The sequence below is a fragment of the Acanthopagrus latus genome, chromosome 17 (assembly GCF_904848185.1).
Source record: "Acanthopagrus latus isolate v.2019 chromosome 17, fAcaLat1.1, whole genome shotgun sequence".
Lineage (NCBI taxonomy): Eukaryota > Metazoa > Chordata > Actinopteri > Spariformes > Sparidae > Acanthopagrus > Acanthopagrus latus.
In genome coordinates, this window is record NC_051055.1 from 30,948,298 (window position 1) to 30,966,892 (window position 18,595).

General features: G+C 40.3%; 1 protein-coding gene across 12 annotated transcripts in view; it reads right to left on the bottom strand.

Moving 5' to 3' along the window:
- col6a4a (collagen, type VI, alpha 4a) overlaps window positions 1-18,595 on the bottom strand; it is a 71,706-nt gene that overhangs the window by 50,477 nt on the left and 2,634 nt on the right. For 10 of the 12 annotated variants that reach the window (XM_037074618.1, XM_037074615.1, XM_037074614.1 and 7 more), the window contains 2 exons: window positions 13,551-13,684; window positions 7,126-7,173 (listed from right to left, as the gene is read on the bottom strand). The gene's annotated coding sequence lies outside the window, so the exon portion shown is untranslated. The remainder of the gene's footprint in view (window positions 1-7,125; window positions 7,174-13,550; window positions 13,685-18,595) is intronic. The other 2 variants (XM_037074608.1, XM_037074617.1) reach the window with 1 other exon arrangement.

An 18,595-nucleotide genomic window follows, 5' to 3' on the forward strand; every position in this document is an offset into this window, starting at 1 on the left:
GGGCCACACTGTGTGGACTCGTGGGCTGGAGTCGTCTCATGAGTCCACAGTGTGGCCCGTGTGGGCTCATGAGACGGCTGAGGTTTCTCCGGCGGTGTCACTGAGCTGTGGTCTCTTCTCATCCTTCAGTGTGTCACTGACAAACATGAACGACAAGGTGAAGGTTCACTGATCTGTGAGCAGCAACATGGAGATCGGTCAGAGTGCACAAACTGTCACTGATAATCAGTCTGATGTAAGTCTGCACTCAGCTGAAAACACTAACATGTGTTGGTTCTGCAGCTTTTGAGGGTCCATAAATCTCGGCTGTATGCTGTAACGTCAAACACCAAGGACACCCCCGGGCTCCCCCGGGCCCCTGGAAGAGGCCCCCGGTGCCTTACATTACAAAACACCAGTGCTGTGGATATTCCTCCCTCCCCTGTGATTTACACTTGGTGATTGCACTGTTTGAAAGGCAGATGTTTGTGCTCGGGTTAATCTAAACAGAGGAACTTGTTATTTTTACATAGAGTCCACATTTGGAACAGCGCTTATAGAAAACAGTCCGACTTAGAAACTAAACTTTTCTGCCTCAGACACAGTGAGCTCAGCCTGCGCTGCCTGAGCCACAGACGCTTCTCAGTATATAAATACTACCGAGGTTTGATGCTCGTGTGTAGCTGTATCTGGATGATGTATCTGTCAGTGTGGCTGCTCCGTCAGGACTGTTTGCTGGTGTTAGAATTTCAGCCCACGTAGGTTGAGTCTGAAGGCAACTTATTACTGAGGTGGACGATTATCGCTGACTTTCCTGTCAGTAGAGCTGTGTGATATTACGATATAGATCATAGTGGCAGCAGAAACCCAAGAAGATTTGTGCCAAAAAGGGGGAACTGGAATTCCATCGTTTGGCTTTGGTTTAAAAAGTCAGACACCAACCAGACGACTGTAATCTGCAAAACATGCTGCCAACAAGTTGTTACTAGCGACTCAAACACGTCTAATCTTTTCTACCACTTAAAGACACGTCGGGATATATATCATTATCAGGATATAACATTTTGTCTACAACGCACAGCACTACCTGTCAGATTGCTGATCAAACAAACTCATTTTAAAAAAATTAAGTTTGCTCTGATGCTTCATCCTCTCACACAATATCTCACCAACAACACAACCTGATTGAAAACACATCACAGTTAATAGTCTGCAAACAAATACCTGATACAGTATCTGAGGAACTATACAGACAGAGCAGTACTTGAGTTAACTGCACTTAATAAATAACTTTTTTAATAAATTTGAGAGCGATTTTAATTTTCGGCCTTGTAAATATCAGTCGACTCACATCGACACATACTTCAGGTTATTGTTGTTGCAGACGGCAGGTAACAGAGACGGGAATCGAGGGGAGAGTTAGAGTCACTGAGGGAACCTAATTCTTTAACTGTGTGCTGATCATGTGTGTTCACAGCCAGACGCTGAAGGCCAGCTGACACAGTCGTTAGGCAACATGTTGACATCCAGATGGACAAGTGGACACAGTCCCAACGAAACAAATGACTGATCATGTGTGAGAGGTGATCAGTTCAGAGACACAAATTCACAACCTGTTCACACGGGACTGCCAACATGGCTGCCAGAGCACATGAAACCCATCAGAGAGCCAACCTCCAGCCAGCTTGAGTGTCTGGCAGCTGTTAAATGTTGAGGCTAACCACATTATTCAACTTTATTGAGCTTGAGCTGTTTTAAAACAGTGAAGTAATATTCAGAAACAGACACTTTTTAAAAAGGCTAGAAACAACACAGAATAACAATCATCTCCTCTAAACAGATTAAATAAGTGAAATCAACCAGCGGACTGTTGGTTCTCTCGTTAGCTCGTTCCCTCCAAAACATTATCCGCTCATTCAGCCGTGCAGACGAAGAAACCGGAGCTGCTGATTGAGAATACTTGTGGTTTCTCAGAGTTAGCAGCGAGCACCTCAGGGGTTTCAGTAAAATATGTTAGTCTCCACAGACAACTAGTGAAATATTTAATAGTCTGATGTTAATGCAGCGCAGGCTGAAGGTGGACAGAACCGCTGGATACAGTAAAGCAGAGAGGAGTGACAGAAACACCAGCAGGGTGTCAAATGATCTGAATCTGTTTATGAAACGGTCGCTGCTCGATCCTGACTCCAATCACAGAGTCAGTCTGTTCCATTCTGCTTCCAAGGTAACAATGATTTAAAGTCCAGAGAGAGCACAATCTTAGCAACAAACAGAACAACACCAGCATCATTCAACAATTGGCTCTCTATGCACACACCAAATGTTTTAATGACAGGAGGTCACACGTCTCAGGACTCAGTGGTTCAATATCTTAAATGCAGATGCATCATTGAGAGACCTGATCCAAAATGCGGTCAGGCATCAGACTCTTATTGGCTGCTTTCTGTTTCCTATTAGGGGTGTTGAAATGTCTCGATTCAAAGATGCATCGTGGTGCCGATGTAGAAGATTGTGCATCTCTGCAGAGACGAACATGATCAGGAGTTTGCAGCCTGAGCTGGTTTTTGATTTTCTGGTCTTGGCCGTTGTAAAGTCATGTTGCAGCGTTGAGTCCTGCATTGAACTGTGGGTGGACATAACGCCACGATTACTTTAATTGGGCGATGTGGTGGAGGGGAAAAATAAAGCACCCACACTTTTAAAAACAGGAATTTCAAACTGGACAAGATGTAGGCTGTGTTTAAAATCAGCCTATAAAGCAATTAAACATTGTTAGAATACAATAAACTTGAGGTGCCACGTTACAAGCTTTTGCCTTTGAAAGTTTTCAGAAATTAAAATACAGCCACCCCAAGAAATCCAGTGGGAATGGAGGAAACATATTTAAGTTCTGAGGTGGCCACACAGATTCTGGTATTGACTTTATATTGTCGACCGCTGGAGTCTGATTTTTAAAGGACTTTCTGTATAAAAAGGGAGTTCTGACTGAGGACGCCTCACATCGAGAATGACTGACAGGTCAATCATAATCGGATCAAATCGTGAAGGTGAAGTGAAGATTCACACGTCACAGTGAGCTGAATGTCTTTCAGTCAGACTGTTAGAGATCTATTTTAAGATTAATTGTGAACAGTAAAATAACTGACATGCAGCCCTGAATCAAACTGAAACCAGCTGCGAGCCGACAGAGGTGATGAAACTATAGACTATCAACTGAAACTTATGAAAAAACATTTATTCTTATTGCCAGTAAACATTTTGATTTCTGGCTTTTAATCAGCTCAGGACACTTGAAGAAGAAATCATCAAGTATCAAAGTTGAAGTCTGACCTGCTCGTCTGCTTTTTCACTGGCTGCATTTATTTTTTTTTTAAATCTATACAGGCTGATAAAATGATTACACACTCTGAACGCTGATTAATTAGTGTGAATGCTGAAGGCATTCACACTATTGTTCTTCTGGAATTTATTATTATTATTCCTGCTTCCGTACGTTTTTCAACACTCTTCTGCTCCTTCAAATCTTCAGCTATTCAAACCATTCAAACATCAAAATGTTCAGCTTTTTTGGGACATGATGGCGTGTATTTTTCTTGTTTCTATCTTTTATACTTTTGGAAATATTCAGCTTTTTCTGCCAAATTTTTCCCATTCATCCTTATGGGGATTTTTTCAAATTTCATTCTGCTATAACTTCAGCATACCTTCAGCTATAGAAACCATTCAAATATCAAAATGTCCAGCTTTTTAAGCTCTTTCAGCTATGTTCTTTTCAACTTTTTCAGAAATTCAGCTTTTTCAAAAAAAAATTTAACATTGCCGCAAATGGGAAAAGCTTCAAATCCTCTTCAAAACTCCTCGACTTTCAACCTCTTCTTCTCCCTCATGCTTTGAGCTAGAGACACCATTCCACCTTTAAAAGTGACACAAAACCTTGAACTATTGCCGGTGTATTCAGTTTTTTAAAATCTTGTACGGTTTTGAAATCATCGCAGTTTTAATCTTGAGCCGTTTTAGCTCCTCTTCTCATTTTATAATGGGTGTGTATTGCGTCAGCTAGAGTGCGTGACATCATCAACTGCCGCAGCCCAGAGTGTAGAACAGCTGGGAAAAAAGGGAGAAAAATTCTATTCAGCTCGATTTGGTTCCCACATCTTTTACTTGACATAGACAATATATGCATAGAAATGTAGGAAATCTTGTGGGCTTTCAGCTGATGGTCTCATTTCAGATGTGGGGCTTACGATTTTGGATTTAGAAGCCCGAGAGTGACAAGAAGTCCAACAGTTCCTTCATAAGCCGCAATGTTAATTTTGAGCCGAAATTTCTGCTGAAGAGCAGATGGTACCTTTTCTCTCTCTCGCTTCTGTGCCTTCATTTCTCACTTTCCAGAAATAAAAACAACATGACCGCGTTCAGCAACTCCTCCTCTCACTCACCATATAGATATTTCAGCTACAACCATTATATTTTTTGAGAAAATCGGAGGAGTTTGGGAGGCGTTTTCCCATTCATCCTTATGGGGATTTTTTCAAATTTCATCCTGCTATAACTTCTGCATACTTTAAGCTAAAGAAACCATTCAACTATCAAAATGTTCAACTTTTTAAGCTATTCCAACCCTGTACTTTTTTGCTTTTTAACTTTTCTACTTCTTTAGAAATTTGGCTGTTTCTAAACAAATTTAACACTGAGGTTAATGGGAAAATCCTCAAATCCTCTTCCAAAGTCGTCGACTTTGCACCTCTTCCTGTCCTTCATACTTTGAGCTAGAGACACCATTCCAGCTTTATAACATATACATATTTTGACCATAACCATTACAGGTTTTTCAAGGATCGCAGGAGTTTGTCAGGCGTTTTCCCATTCATCCTTATGGGGACATTTTCATCTTCGGCTCTGCTCCTGCTCCAGCATGTGTGCAACCATTTTAAGCTCTTTATGCCTTTATTCTTTCACCTCTTCCACCTTTTCCCACTTTTTAAAGCTCTTTCTGCCCTCTTACTCTACAATTTTTCTGCCTTTCCAGCCATTTTTCACCTTTTCAAGCTCTTTCATCCCTCTTACTCTACAGCTTTTCAACCTCTTCAGATATTCATCTTTCTGCCTTTTTCATCTTCTTGAAATATTCTTTTCAGAAATTTAACATCACCGTGTTCAGCAATCTCTCCTGTTATTCATCAAAGTTTGGCAGGCATTTGCACATTCATTCTTATGGGAACATTGTCATCTTCAGCTCTCCTGCTGCTCCAGCACGTGTACAGCCATTTTAAGCTCTTTCTGCCATCTTACTCTACATATTTCTGCCTTTTCTGTCATTTTTCACCTTTTTAAGCTTGTTCAGCCCTCTTAAGCTACAGCTTTTTAACATTTTCAGATATTCATCTTCCTGCCTTTTCAACTCCTTCAAACTTTCAACATCATATTCAGCTCTGAAATTGTTACACTTTTTAGACTCTTTCAGCCGTCTTCAACCTTCCTGTATCTTCATCTTCTTAAAATATTCATCTTTCTGTAATTTCAACTGCTTCAACCATTCCTCTTCCTGTGCAGCTATGGAACTGTTCAACTATCAATATGTTCAACTTTTTAACCTCTTTCGGCCTTTAACTTTGCAACTTTTCCGGCTTTTCGACTTTTTCAACATTTCGCCAGGACATTCAGCAGATTTCCAAGAGCGTTTCAGCCTTCAGCATTCACACTGTATTTTCGCAGGAAATACAATTTTTCTAGTTTTCAGATTTGATCCTCTGTGTCTGTCAACAAGTCGATTAGAGGATAGAACAATCTTACACAAAATGTTCATTTTCCAGTTTTCCTTTTTTAAAATGTAGAAAAAATCTCCCTGCACATTTCACCACTTCAGGACTTCATCAGAATCAGAAACACTTTTGATACAGTGGGACAAACTGCATAATGCAGAAGAGAATCTGGTTTGTCCTGTTTACAGTCACGTGTTGCTACAGTATGTCGATGGATCAGAACCAGTTATATTCTGAGCCCTCCTTGTGATGATCATGTGAAAGCTGCTTTCTGTCAGTAAGATTTGAATTCTTTCAGAATCAATCTGAAGCTCTGTTTGATTTGTTTAGTCTGGATTCAGTCAGTCTGCACTGAACCTGATAAAAAAAAAGGAATGTGGTCTGTGACGTGCAAACAATTGTTTTTTTTTCTTTATTTGATTTGGTGGCATTCTGACTTTGTCTGTTGTTGATCTGCAGCTTTTGCTTGTTGATTTCTGGGTCTCTCACGAAGATGAAGAACAGGAGCGCTGCCCGGCGAACGTTAAAGAGGAAAATTTAGGATAAACATAAAAACATTTCCCTACAAGAGAGTGATGAGAAAAAGCTGATCCCAGATCTCAAACTGAGTTGAAAAGACGATATTCACACCTTCTACGTGCGGGTTGAGCTCGTCCAACTAGATGCTTCTAGGTGAGCTGTGTGAAGCCATTTGATGAGTTTTCTGTTGTTTTTCCACTCAAAACAATGACTACAATGACTAAGTTTTCTTTATTCTTCAGGGGGCAGCTGCTTCTTTAAAATAACTGAGACTCTTAGTCAGATTGTATCTGCAGGAAATTCCTCATCAAGGATTTCCTCAACAGATCAAGAAAGCAGAAACATCCTGGAGAAAGTCAAAGCTAATTTTGCAATTATGGTTGCAGCTCAAACCAAACTGCTCTGTTGAACCACAAATCCACACCTTCCATGAAAAAACCTAAACCTGAAGCATTACTTTGTGTTGAGAGACCACCAACATCAGCCTCAGTTACAGATTAGATTCCACTCTAAGTGTTAAAAACCCACTAAACTCATCACAGAGGCCACAACCAGAGGAGGTTAGATGCTCTCTGGACAAATTAAAGCACAAGAGAACAAGAAAATATACATCCAAGTGCCTGAAGTGACACTTTTATCAAACACAGGAGGTTTTATGGCTGATTTCAAGTGTTGGATGCATGTTTTGTTTTACAGTGAAAGCCTTTTGTGGTGATGAATTTGCCAAGCAACAACTGCAATGAGCTCCAGAGGTGGCGAGAGAAACCAAACATCTGTCACAGGGTTCAGGCCTCAGCAGTGGATGAGTGTCTCACAGCAGTGAGTGTCAGGGTGTTAGTGATGGACGGAGGCGATAATGTGATACCTGGCACAGATTCGCTTCAGCAGGACTTCACACAGCAGTCTGATGATCCTGGAGGACAGAAGAAGAACAACGGCATGAAGCACAGAGAGCTCAACGCACTCACGCTAAACCTGCTGCAGCAGTACTGTAAATATTAACACAACTACTGTGCTGCTTTTACTACAACTGTAACTGATACTACCATCACTTCCTTAACCGTGAACGCTTCTTTCACAACTACTGATGAGAGTTCATACCAAGAGGAAATCAACAATCGTGCAGAGTGGTGCAAAGAGAACACACTTAGATTCTGGTCAGCTCACAGAGGAGCAGCCCGGACAAAATCTGTTCTGCTGGTCCTTCTTATACTGACGATCAATAAACTGAATATTTGGTTGGTGCTTAAAGCATTTTTATTCATTTTATTGTTAATATTTTACTCTTCTTCAGTTTGAGATGTGTACACAGAACCAAAGTGACTTCCTGATCTGAGACTAAGTTCCACCCAGACACCAGATAAACAGGAAATAATACATCAGCCATCAGCCAGATGAGACCCCAACCAGCATCTGTCTGTGTGTGTGTGTGTGTGTGTGTGTGTGTGTGTGTGTGTGTGTGTGTGTGTGTGTGTGTGTGTGTGTGGTCTGTTTACTTTGGTACTTTTAACAGACTCAACATTTAGTTTGTTCAGTTTACAGTCCCACCATCACACCTGCTCAGCGGCTCTCCCGTCTCACTGATGGTCACATACTTGTCTTGTTTTGTTGCCAGGCACTCACGGCCAATTAATCGCCATTAAACAACAAAACCAGAAGAGGACAATGAAGAAGAAGAGGACAACATCATATATGAAGCCCTGCATAAAAAAATACTTTAGCATAGAATCTAAAGCAGCATTTAGCGACCATGCTCTCCACCTGCGTAACAAGCTTCCTGATCACCTGCTATAACTGACTTGACTGTTGACTGTGGCTTCACATTAAGTCAGACACACCTCTTTATTATCTATATCCAACTTAACTCTTAATTTGCAAACTTTTGCTTTGTTTTACTGTCATTTCAAATTAACTGAAGAAATGTCTAATGTCTTGGAACGAACTGTAACTGCAGTACTGTCAGTCAGCAGTAGGTAGTCGTACCTGGCCTCCTGCATGTGGAATTTGTTTACATTCTTGTTCAAGGAAGTGGTTACAGCTCATCCTTACTGACGACATCACACCTGTTCTATAAGACATCAATCTACGAGCGGCCCGGGTCCACCAGGTAGTCTGTGACGTCTCTCTCAGTGTTTCCCACAGTATTTTCTGAGGGGCCAGTTTGGGTCGTCATACTGTAATATTTATACTTATGTCATATGCGACTTCAGGAATGTCATTTTTTTTCTCTGGTTATAATGGTTATAACTGGAAATACTATTCTTATTATTTGTTTCGAGAGTGGAGTTATTTAAGTGACCATTTTAATCCTCTAGCTCAGTGGTCCCCGACCACCAGGCCACAGACCGGTACCAGTCTGGGGGTCGTTTGGTATCGGGCCACAGAGAAAGGATAAATACGTTATTTTATTTCCGTTATATTGACGATCTCGTCAATGTATAGGAAACACTGTCTCTGCCTGAATCACAACAAGAACATCTGAAGAGACGCAAAGATCCTCAAATCTGATTCAACACTTAGAAACCAGTGACGGGTTCCTTCTCACACACAGAGTCTCCAGAGTGTGTAGAAGAATCTGAGGGAGTGACCTACATCCTGAAACAGTCCTGATCCCAATCGGATCCTCTGATTGGCTCCAGTCGCCACTGACTCTCCTCGCTAATGATCGTACATTCAGAAACATAAACTCTGACCAAAAAAGGCTTCACTCTCTCTCTGTCTTCTGACACACACACACACACACACACACACACACACACACACACACACGAATAAAAATGTAAACATCTGATGAAGAAGGATTTAAGCCGTGAAATAAGCGAGTCACTGTTAAGCCAAGTTCACATTATGAGAGATGAAGAGCTTTTGTGTGTCTTTATTGTGTATACGTTGTGCTGATGTATGTTTGGTATGTGCTGCCTGGAGCTGAACACTCACATCTGTTGACCTTTGACCTGAGCTGATCTTTGTGAGCAGCTGGAGGCTGCAGGTCAAGATAAATTGTGTGCAGAGATAATAATGTAAATTAAACTAATAAAGAATACATCAATAACAAATTAATAATGTACAAATACTCACTCACTAATATAGATATAAAAATGCTTATTCTGAATTGATGCCGGGCGAAACATATTTGAAAAGATGTAATTTAAACACTTTAATAAGCAGAAATCTTTGCTGCAGCTGCTAAGTTTACAGTGTTATCGTGGCAGAGCTCAACGGCACATCGAGGGTGTAAAAACACCTTTTCAAATTGGGGGTGAGGAGATTATGACTACATTTTCATTTTATGGGTGAACTGCTCCTTTAACACAATAGCTATCAGATGTAGAGATACAGCGGTAACAGAGGTTCAACAAGTTCAATGAGCTCTGGACATTTTCTACAGACAGCAAACAAAGGAAACAATAAATCTTTCTTCGATGAACGAACACAAAGACTCAACGCACAGAGAAACAAACAGCACAACAGCTGCAGTCATCGGTCTGATCCACAGACCAATGATACTGGTAAACACTCACCAGATATTATCAGAGGCAAGATCTTTGCAGCAATTCAACAGTAAAACAAGAATGACACTCAGTAGTGCACATACCTCCACCAAGCCCCAACACTCCCCCCTTCTGTACTCACTCATAGGCACCAGCCACCAAAATACCCCAGATCCATAAAATTATTCCCTGCAAAATAAAACAAAATGTTGAAAAAAGCTTTATCTCACAACATGACTGAGGTCAGGAAACACTCCTGGAGCCATCACTTTATCTGTCTCACTGCACTGATGGTTAATGGGCTCAGCTCTGGGCCAAGACTCAACCTCCATCCAAGTTTGGTGGATGTCTGTTCAGCAGTTTTTGTGCAATTCTGCTGATAAACCAACCAACCAACCAACCAACCAACCAACCAACCAACCAAGGAAACATACAATTATAATGCACCGATAAATAACCTCAACCCATTAAAACAGTTAAACACACTGGCTGTATGTACCTGGACCTCCCACTGATGCTGGCAAAGTTATTCTGGTGAAACAATAAATGAATTCACTTCAGACATTTTAACAGTCCCTACAGAGGATCATGTGATGAGCACTGTAACGCCTTTCTGTTGAAGTTGAATAAGAAACAGATGAGCAGCACATGGAGGAGGGGGTTTGGGTGGAGGTCTGGGGGTCGACAGTGAATTCAGTCTCTGAACTCCCTGAAGGCTGGAGTAGATCTGTCATTTACACTGAACAGAGCGCCTCGAGTATGGAAGTTCAGTCATGACAAAATATGGGGCAACATTTTGAAGCTGTAATTGAATCTGAAACAGATTTCATGCATGATTTCTAGGGCTGGGTATCAAACATCTTCGATACCGGTACCAATACCGATACCTTCACTTCGATCCTGGCTCCTAACCCTTTTCTCAATACCAGTTTTATAATATCAATTCTAACAAAAAGAAAATTACACAATACATTACACTACAAATCTTGAGTTTTATTTTTCAGCTTTGGTATTTTTCCACTCCAAGCAGTTTTCTTACAGAAAAAACAAACAACGAATAATTTCCAAAGGACACTTGCAAACAGGGTTTAAAACTGGCAGCCGCCACTCGCTAAATGCGTTTAAATATATGTTTTGGGGAGTAAAATAAATAGGTCACACGCCATTGGCAGGCTGCTGAAATTTGACAATTTTGCTATATAACTTTCAACATAAATGCCAAACAGTAAAAAAAGACAGTTTACAGCTACAACAGATCTACTTATTGCCTTTCAAATTTGTCCCTCGCTGTCCATCGTCATTCAACATTGAAAATGTATCAAGTTGTGCAAGGCACGGGTCGGTATTGGTAAACATAATGACTGCTCATCGCTGTCAAAGTTTTTTGTGCCTCTGATTCATGTCACTCCGCAGGTAGTCCCTTCATTTGTCACAACAGAACTTTATTCCAAGCAGAGCTCCACCAAAGAGCCTGCAATCATTGCGGAAGGTTATCTGATGTGTCAGTGTTTCCCTTATATGCATCTCCTGCTGAATTTTTTCTGCAAAAATGAAATGACATGATTTTTGTAGGTTTAATATCACGGGCGAATGGTGAATTTAAGTTGCACACAGTGAAAGCACTTCACAAAAGAATTGCAGTTTTTTTTAAAGTGACTCCAAACTAGCAGCAGATTGTATTAGTAAACTGGACGAATGAGACAAAGCTGTTTTTATTGTACTTTAGTGCTTCCTCTATTTTATATGAATATTAATATGAAGAAATTATGATTTTTTTTCATCCATGTCATGTGGCCCACTGACTTCTGACACAGATTCTGTTTCCATAAGAAATGTATAATGATAAAGAAAATAATGGTAAAAAAGTTCTCTAATGCTCAAGAGGTTAACATTTTCAAGCAGCAATGTCAACTTCTACACTATTTTGTCTCATGTCTATTCTGAAATTGTGAAACTGATTTTTTTTTTTTTTCAAAAATCTCACCAGTAGTCATCATTTAAATGAACCAAAGTTTTGGACCAAAAGATTCACTCTGAAGACGTCACTCTGGAAACTAATGACCACTGGAAGTTCTAACGTAAACTCTCAAACTAATTCTTTCACACATTTAGACGATTTCAAAGATGAAAGTTCATTAATCTCTAATCTCAATTTCAGACAAGGAAAATATACGTTTTTGTAAATGGATCATTAACTGTGATTCCATATGTAATAAATTCATTAATTCTTCCTTCTACAGTGCTGACACGTTCATCAACTCTTTACAGGTGTAAACTTGTGAATCATCCCTGCGAGCTCTCAAACACAAAACTTCAGATTACAGCTTGAAATTGTTTTGCGAAACATTTTGTCTTGCCTGAACTTCCGTACAGTCTGGCTCTGATTTTACTCCTAGAAATATTTCTCAGCAGCATTTGTCATGCAACACAACACTGGAGTTTCTTTAAAGTAAAACAGAAGAGAGGACCCACAGCTCAGAGCTGCACTATTCAAAGAGTCTGCATGTGTTTTACATTCACGGTCGCGTACTGAAGTCTGATGTCAAAGACTCCTTCTGTGCACTGAAGACAGAGGACACCGATTTAAAAACAGAATTTGCAAATCAAGACAGTGAGAGACATCAAACATGTTGTTTCTTGTTTAAGCTTAAATAACTGCTGCTTCCTGCTTCTCAAACGAGAGAATCTGATGCTTTACTCGTCTACTTCTGACAGAAAACATGAAAAATTCACCTTGAGTTCTGGGAACTTGTGAGGCTCATTTTTCACAGTTTTTGACATTTTCTGTATAATAACAATAAACATGGGAACATGGGAATGGATTCTGCAAAAACAGCAGACTGATCCTTTAGCTCCAGTAACATTAGACGGTTGCTGAGAACATTCTTGCCAAGAGTTTCTACATTTACTCATTTAAAGACAGCAGGTAAAGTCATCTGCAGCTCCAATACAGTGACAAAAACCATTCTACAGACTTTAATCATGAGGACAGACGTAAAAACTGAAAGGAGAGCCACTAAATATCTCCAACAGCCACACTGACAGTAACACTTCAAAAGAAGTTGTCAGTGACTTTCATGAAGTTTAACATCACCAGGATGTGAACAAGTTCTTATAAGTTCATAAATGTATGCTTCTGTTATACCGGAAACGTTTTATTCAAGAAAATTTTTTTTAAAAATTACTTACTTAATTACAGATTTGAGTACTTTACTGAGGATTTCCGTTCCTACTTCATACTTTTACTCAAGTACTTTTAATTTGTCGGCTTCTGTCACAAGATTTCACATGTAAAACATATAAGATCTTAAAATGTGCATGAATGTGTTACAACTGACAACATTATTACTAATGCTGCACCAACAGCCTGGACAAATTAAACTAGTAAATGCATGACAATATTAACTCTCACATTTTTCAACTTTCAAAAAATATTATAACAGAGGAAAAGGCTGAAAAGTGCATTTAGAAGTTACTTTGAATGAATCTGAACCTAAATGTAATCTTGTCTTGAGTTAATAACTGAAGACTAAACTAATAAAGAACCTCAGTTTATTTCCAGGTGTATTTAAAGCTGATTAGGTTTTTTCAAACAAAGCCCACCCCCCCCAGCAGCTTTGAATTGAAACCACATTGGTGAATATCAGCCTTTGAAACAAACTGCAGATCTGAAGGTGAGTCAGGTAACAAACACAAAGCTGCACAGTCTTCATGCATTCTCTCTGCTCCATTACAAACTGTTAGAAAGTTTCACTGCAGCCTGTTTTCCATTCATGCACAAGAGTAAAGAGTCACTTACAGATCTGCTGCTCTGCGTCCGCGCCTTCTGCACGTTCAACTCACGAGTCCTCCAGCCATGTAGGGAGGTGCAGGCCTGTTTCTGCAGGAAACACCTCCCAGCCGTCCACTCCTCCCACTGGTCTGCACACCGAGCTGCAGAGGTGGAGGAAATATAGTCTTTACATGTGTGCCAGTACCACAGAACTGCCCCTCAGTGACGGTAAATGATTCATGAATAACCTCATGAAGAAATATCACGTTATCATGTTACAGGTTATTTCAGCCTTTCAACAGAACTAGAGCTTCAACGTAGGGGGGCCCAAATGTTTTCCTTTGACAGGGCCAGAAGCAAACATCTGTTGTACTGAATAGAAAGGATGCAAAATGGCTGGATGTCAAGTTCACTTGATAGACTGAGTCACAGAGCTTTTGTCCAAAGCGATGTACAATAATTCATACATTCATACACTGCACCAACAGTTTGCAACTAATTGTGCTCGCATCAAGTAATTGAGCAATCAATTAATCATTGCAGCTCTGGTCTGAATCACTTCTTTTCTTGTAAACCCTGAATGCTAATATCAGCATGCTAACATGCTAAAAATGCTAATATGTTATGGTTTAGTGAGTATACAATTTATCACTTTCACACTCTTGGTTTGGCGTGTTAGCATGCAAACATTAGCTATTTAAGGCTGATGTGAATGAATTAGTTCTGCAGTCACTGGACACATTAAGATGTTGACCTGATGATGGCGCTATAGCTCATCACAGATTTGTTGACATATTTCAGTCCAAATCAAAATGGTGGACAACAAACAGTCGATACCAACCAAAGAGCAACGCTGCTGCTGAAAAGCTTCCAACGCCTTGATTATCTGAGTATCTCAGAGAAAGTTTTCCTGGCTGCATGTAGCTTTCATCAGTACATCTCATTTTATCAACTGGTTGTGCATTTCCCCACACAGGGAACTGGTCTTGTATCAGACTTGGTTTTGTCTCCAAGGGTGAAGACAAGGTTCCTGCTTCAGATAACATCTCAGACTGTAACACTGTTCAGGTCCAGACAAACTCTCAGAACTCCCACTCAGCTCTGTACAGCCTGCTGTGTCTTCATGAATTCATTCAGCGCAATGACAGTTTAATGTCGTCATCTGTGCAGATTTAATATCAGTAAATCTCCTGATGATATAAAGTCCTCCTCTACTACTCCTGCTGGGATCAGTCTGCACGACACAACACATCACAACCTGATCTCAGACCAGATTTAAAGTCTTTGGAATCTTGTGGACCCACTTCAGACCTGGTGCATGCTAAAACATTCAGCCGCCACATTGAAGATTTCATCTTAAAATATAGTGTAAATAAAGACCCTGGACCAGCTGTGTGGAGCCATTTTATGTTCTGTATGTTTTTTTGGTGCATCAACGCTGCTTTACTGTGAAGCTCCAGAAATGTCTGGTGGGCTAACTCGGACTAGGGAGGAGATGATAACCGAGTTTTAGTTTTTGGGTAAATGTTCCTATAACCATACATCAAACATGTTGTTTCTTGTTTAAGCTTAAATAACTGCTGCTTCCTGCTTCTCAAACGAGAGAATCTGATGCTTTACTCGTCTACTTCTGACAGAAAACATGAAAAATTCACCTTGAGTTCTGGGAAGTTGTGAGGCTCATTTTTCACAGTTTTTGACATTTTCTGTTTAATAACAATAAACCTTTCTTTAACCAATACTTAAAATAATCAACTGCTGCCAGGGTACATGGGAATGGATTCTGCAAAAACAGCAGAGTTTTAGTTTTTGGGTAAATGTTCCTATAACCATACACAGCAATGATGTCACAGGCTGCTGAAGAACACCTGGACCTCACTGCATGAAGCTGGGAAGTCAAACCACTGGAGCTCAGTAGAGAGAAGATGTTTCAGGTTCAAGCGTTTTACTTGGGCTGTCAAAAATGTTTGTATTCCTTAGAATTGTTGACATTTGTACTGCTTCTGAGGAGCCTCCCCAAAAGAGTTTGTGGTGACAGAATCAGGTATTCAGAGCCAGAACACAATGTTTCCTAAACTGAACCAGTACAAAAACTTTGTCACAACATAAAACTGAAAAAATCAACATGAAGAAATAATATTTTACATATGTGGTTTGGTCAAGTCTACGCCACCAACACTTACTGTGCCGATTAACGACACTATAAAGCAAACGTATGAGCTGGAAACTGTGTGTGTGTGTGTGCGTGAGTGATAGAGAGCTAGAGAGAGAGAGAGAGAGAGACAGAGAGAGAGAGAGAGAGACAGAGAGAGAGAGACAGAGAGACAGAGAGAGAGAGAGAGAGAGAGAGAGAGAGAGAGAGAGAGAGAGAGAGAGACAGAGAGAGAGACAGAGAGAGAGAGAGAGAGAGAGAGAGAGAGAGAGAGAGAGAGAGAGAGAGAGAGAGAGAGAGAGAGAGAGAGAGAGAGAGAGAGAATACATTTACTTGGGCCAACAAGAATCGACATTGTGGTTGATTTCTGGAGACTCTTTTGAGTCAAGTATTTGGTGTGGGGGCGACTGAGGACAGACGGAGGGAGAGCTGAATAAATTCTGAGGAAGAGTCAGAGCAAATATGTGAACATATGTTGTTGTCTCCAACCAGTGTGTCTGGTGGTCTGACAACAGTGAAGCATGATATTACACTATATTCTAAATTGCTGCTGAGTTGTGTTCTCAAATTATCCCAAACAGTTTCATTAATATTGAGTCTCCTGTCACTGTAACTTCAGCAGAGTCAGAGAGGAAGCAAGTCTGAGAACGAGACCAAACATAACGAGAAGAAAACTCTGAAACACCTCGTCTGCGTCACGTCAAACAGATTTTGACATCCATACAAAACGTTTTGGAACATAAATGACCTCTTGAAATATGATATTATATATTGAATACATGAAGACCCTAAGTTACATTATGTTATAAGTTATGCTCACCACCAGTGAAGCAAATTTCCACTTAACCTGCACATGTGTGATCGCAGGATCGTCTGTGTTTATTCAGATTAGTGGTGGAGAAAATAAAACTACATGTCTTGGCTGTTGAACAGCCTTGTGTTATTTTACAGCATCTCAAAGTATTGTGTGCAGTTTCTCGTTCTTTTTCTATTAATTTGAGATGACAAATAATCAATTTGTGCACCAAAGTTATCAGCTAGAAAGAATGAACATTAATCTGAGATCTTAAATGAAGTCATTTGTTCACAGAACAAATCCAATTCCAGCAGCGTGTGGATTCTTTGTTGAGCAGGATTTATACATTTTAAGGCAAAAATGCAGATATTCCTGGATTTCTTGTTCGTTTACATGCTGAATTAATCTGAGGAGACAATTTATTAAAACACAACATGTACCTCCTCCACCATAGTCCAGGTATCATTTGAAAACACTTCTGTCTGCTGGTGTTCTGTCACATTCATCAACATATTCTTCTATGTAACTCTCTGTGAGGCTGTTACAGAGAATCCAGTCATCCTGAATCATCCTGGACTCACAGGAGAAACACTCAGCAGGTCCAAGACATCTAAAGTCTCCACCGGCTCACTCTGTCATTTGTGAGGCCGGGCAGAAACAATTAAAAAGGAAAATGACCGAAATACATGTTCACTAGGATGACATATTCTTCTTTGAGGTTAGAATTCATCCCAGCACCCGAAGCAGTTAAAGACTGAACTTGTAATATCTCAAAGCTGTGAGTTAAAGAGCAGCGTTCATTGACAGCAGCAGTGTCAGTTTATTTTTCTGAACGTTTTGACTGAAATTCTTGCCATATTTTTCACACTGCTGCATTAATCGTTGTATAAGGACCATTGAACAGCAACAGTTCTGGTGCTCTGTGTTATATTAACTCTCATTAATGAAACAACACAAAAATACATTAATACATTGATTTTAACTCTGCTTCTCCGCAGGCCTGTGGTTAAGTGGCCACCGTGTAAAACCCTGAAAATAACAGCTGAGGTTAACATAATGAAGTAGAATATTATTACTATCCACTGTCCCTCCCTGTGTCCTTCTTAAAGTTGCACACTTTGCTCATTAACAGCAGGGAAGATATTTTATAGCTCTTCAAAGTCTCCTGAAATTTTCACAAACCATTTCACAACTTAAATCAAACACCATGAAGGGTCAACAGCTTGGACGCCTGCTGGCTGAGTGCCAGGACTCATCACACCAGAGTTAACAGGTCAACCACTGAGCTGGTTATGAAATATATGTCAGGTATAATGAGCTTACAGTATGATGTCATGTCAATATGATGCTTTGACTAACTTAAACAACCACATGTGCACAGTAAAACATAATTGTCTCATTTTTAAGTATCTGGCTGAAAAACAAACACAATTATTTCCACATGTTCAGATACTGTAAAAGTGTTATTGTGGGGCACTTTAAATGTGTGCCAGTTCTCCCTGAACACCCTCCAGGCCCACAGCAGCTCTGAGTCCTCCTCTGTCATGGAGGTGGACCGGGCCGAGCTCTCAGCTGTGTGTATATACAGCAGGAAACACTCAGAGGCTTGATTGTGAGTCAGGAGAGGATCATCCAGCTGTTGGCACAACTGGCTGCTTCTTATCAGAGTCTGGAGCTCTTTAGACTGTACAGACTGTACAGACTAGAGCCAGACTACAACACTGTTCATCTCTGAGCAGCAACTTAAAAACTCTGAGCAACAACTAGACCTCTACATGTCTCTACAACAGGAGAAATCTACATGTTTCCTCAAAGTAACAGTGCGTTTAATGTGTCACCACAGTTTGGCGACAAAGCGGGATGCAGTGACGTCGTGACCTTTGCTTCTTTTTTAGGTTCCTTGGAGAGTTAGAGAACGAGACTAAACATAGCATGAAGAAAACATCAGCTCGCCTGAGTCAGAGAGATTTTCACACAGACAGAGAGAGAACTCCACACACCTGACACACAACAGCCAGGAATTTAACCCGCAACCTTCTTTTTTACGAGATGAGAACTGAGAAAATCTTCTACAAGAAAATGCCTTGCACAAGGGTTCAAATCCAGAGTCTGCATGAAATTAAC